Below are 3,498 nucleotides of genomic sequence, written 5' to 3'. Positions count from 1 at the left end.
GGAGGAGGAGGAGGAGGAGGAGGAGGAGGAGAACCAGAACCAGAGCCAGAACCAGAAGAACAAGAAGAACAAGAACAAGAAGAAGAAAAGGGGATTAGAAGCAAGGCAGAGGATAAAGCAAGATTATACAATGTAGAGAAACTTGTGAAGGAGAGGGAAAGAGAAGGAAGAAATGTAAACAAAAGCTGAACAGAAGAACAACAAAGAAACTAGACACAATGTTCACATTCATATAAAAACAAGAACCAACAAGGAAAAAGGAAACAAAACATTATATGCCTTGGTGAAGTCTTCTCTGATCATGACTATATGCCCCACTAATCTGTATCTCCATGCTTAGAAAGTTTTCTGCTATTATTTCTGTGGACAGGTTTTTTTTATGCCCTTTGCACTATTTTCTGATTCAATTAATCTCATGGTAGCATTCCTTGCAACATTTAGCAGCTGTTGGATTTATTTTTCATTGTCCCTTGCCATCTTTGTGTTCCATTTGAGGAATGCCAATGATAAGCCTGTCTTCTAGATCTGATATTCTCTCTTAACATTGGTTGACTCATATATATACTTTCAGTAGAATTTTTAACCTCTTACATTTCTATTTAAATCTGTTTTATGGAATCCAGTTTTTTTTATGTTAGGTACACATGATTTCCTTGTCTTTCCTAAGCTCTTCTATTTTTTTTTAATCTGTATCTACTATAGATTCATTAATCATTTTCTTCATTGTGGCCACCATCTCTTTAATTATATGTTTTATTTTTGGCAAGAAACATTGACCTGTTCTGTTACTTCTGTTGTCATTATTTCAGAAAATTCTTTATTGAATAATTTTTATTATCAATTTATTAAAACAGTTGCCTTAGGCATCTGCAATGGTGCCATCAACCTCCATCTATGCACAAACACAGAATCTGAGAAGAGGGGAAATATTTATACAAGTAGGAGTTCTTAAACTGTAAGTTTGTTATACCAATTATACATTAACATATACACACAAACTGAAAATATTCTACAACCATGTCTGGAAAAGCAGTTTAACATTTTCTAAGTGGACTTCACCCCACATTTACTGTGTGATATAGCTGTTAATTACTGCACAAGTACAATTAGAAATAATGCTTAATAACTTTTAAATAAAGGTAAAGGGATTTTTTCCCTCATTTTAAATATCAAAATCTATGCTTATAAAAATTTAGAACTTTCAGCAATCTAAATTTTTCAAATGAAAACTATTACAAACTTCTGAAATGTTCTTTATCCAGGTGCTATGTATCAACCTAGTAATCTTCTGTAGGCTCCTTCAGAGATATTTCAGACTCTCCCCCCACCCCACTGGATAGCTTTTTCTTGCAGCCACCCTCACAGTTGTCTTTGTTTTCCTCATTACTATCTTCATTGTGTTGCAACTAATTACTGTCTTGAGCATCAGATCCTCCATTTAGAGTCTTTGAACCTGTTTGTTACTTTTCTAGCTTTTTGTTTGGACCTTTCTTCCCCTGCTATTTGGTTTCATTCACTTACTTTTGCGTCTTTATTTAGCAAGAGATTTGTTCTACACTTGTGTGATGACAGAGCCTCCTTCACCAACCAATAACATGTTCCTAAATTTGTTATACAACATTGTAGACTTTTCCATGATAACTTGACTAACTTTGAATCATCATATTTTTTCAGCTTTATAATCATCTCTGTGTTTCTGAGCTTGTTGCATTGTGATCTGTGAAATAAGTTCATCCAAGGCCTCAATGCATCTGTTCACAACCAGATTATCAATTTTGAATGAGTTTTTAATTTTAGCATGTATCCTTTTTTTAGGGGGGGTACTGGGGTTTGAATTCTAGCATGTATTCTTTGAAGTCGGGAATCCATGGATGTTTCTTTCTTTTTCTCAACTTTCTTAAGTTCTGGCTTCTTTACTTCATCTTTATTCTGCTGTTCAGTTTCCACTCATTCCTCTTGCTTGCATTTTTGGTCTGTGGCTTCTTTCTCATGTTGTCCTTTCAACACATTCCTCCTATGACCAGTCTGTGAGTTTCTTCCACCCTTTCTCTTCTTTTCACCTTCTTTGTCATCTCCCTGTTCTTCAGAATCACAGGTCGATGTAACCCCTGTTTTAGCTAAATTTTTCCTTTTGATTAAATTTCTTTCTTGCCCTCTTTTTTGTCTGGCTCTTTCCTTGGCTTATCTTCTTCCTTCAGCCTTCTTCATTCCTTTTAGACTGCTTTTTAGGTTGTTTTTCCTCTTGCCCCTTTTTATTACTTTTGTCTTCTTCACCAATCATGTCACTCTCTGAAGGGCAAGGCTGTTTTACCATTTGGGGTCTGCCTCTTGGTTTGGGAATCCTGACTTTTGTAGTTGCAGATCTTCCTCTCTTAGGACTCACTTATAGGTTAACAGATGCTGTCGCTGTTGTCACTAGTCCTGCCTCCTCAGTTTCTACTTTTTCTGCATTTCTCTTTCTCTCTTCTGGCAGCTTTTGGAGTGGTTATATCAACTGCTTTATTGATATCCTCACTGCTTGCTTTTTCTTCATAATCATGGTCTTCCTTTGAAACACTAGTTTCTTTTTCTTCAACTTCAAATCAGATGATGCATCTGACTGTTTAGTTGACTCCTGTCGGCTTGAAAATTTCACCTTCAGATTGTTGCCTATCTCCCATAAGCATTCATTAAAACCTTTTTGTTTATTTGGTTTACCATACTTTTCCCTATTTTCTAAGTAAGAAAATATATTCTTTGGTCCTAAAAAAAGCTGTCTCATGAATCTCAAAAAAAGAAGTTAGGAAATTTGTTTGTGGGTGGCTTTACAGCCCCATCAGGAACTTCATCTACTCAAGCTGGTCAATGAGAGTAACCTTTCATCTTGGCAAAGATGAGGTCTCCAGGTTTGAAATTGCAAGTCATTTTTGGTGGCAAGGCTGGGGTCCAGAGCACAGAAGGAGCATGGTGGCCGGGGGAAAGGGGATGCAGGGCATGGAGGAGCTCAGGCTCCCAGGCCAGCAGGCAGGGAGGACACCTCAGGGTGTCCCAATGCCTCTAGGCCACAGGTGCTGGGGCTGTGGTGGTGGGCCTGCCACTCTACTGGTTTACACTGACCACCTGTGCCACCAGCTCTACAAAATAATATTTTATTTTTTCCACCTCATTAACCTTCATGAGTTGGGTACTATGGATTGGATCTTGCTTCCATGTTTTCTCATTTTCTTTTATTCATTTCTTTTCTGCTTGTAAATTGCCTATAGTAGGTAGCTTTATTACTAGTATGTAGACATTTTTAGGAAATGACTACTTTTTAGCTACTACTTTCCATCTAGGTGTAGCTGGCTTTGGCTTTTGAGTGTCTTTTGATTTATTAAGAATAAAAAGTTGCTTCCTATTAAGCCTAGCACTCAATTATTTGATGTTATTTTTTGAACTATTGTATTAGTTACTTTTTTCTCATTTCTGAAACAAAATACCTGAAACCCAAAGTTAAAGGGCAAAGGGTTTATTTAGTTC

General features: G+C 36.8%; 1 pseudogene; it reads right to left on the bottom strand.

The window, feature by feature from the left end:
- Nucleotides 1–1,277: 1,277 nt before the first annotated feature.
- LOC104862204 lies at nucleotides 1,278–2,904 on the bottom strand (annotated as a pseudogene).
- Between the last annotated feature and the right edge of the window lie 594 nt (nucleotides 2,905–3,498).

This window comes from Fukomys damarensis, unplaced genomic scaffold, assembly GCF_012274545.1.
Source record: "Fukomys damarensis isolate Sample0158 unplaced genomic scaffold, DMR_v1.0_HiC HiC_scaffold_38, whole genome shotgun sequence".
Classification (NCBI taxonomy): domain Eukaryota; kingdom Metazoa; phylum Chordata; class Mammalia; order Rodentia; family Bathyergidae; genus Fukomys; species Fukomys damarensis.
This window is presented reverse-complemented; position numbering and strand designations above follow the sequence as displayed.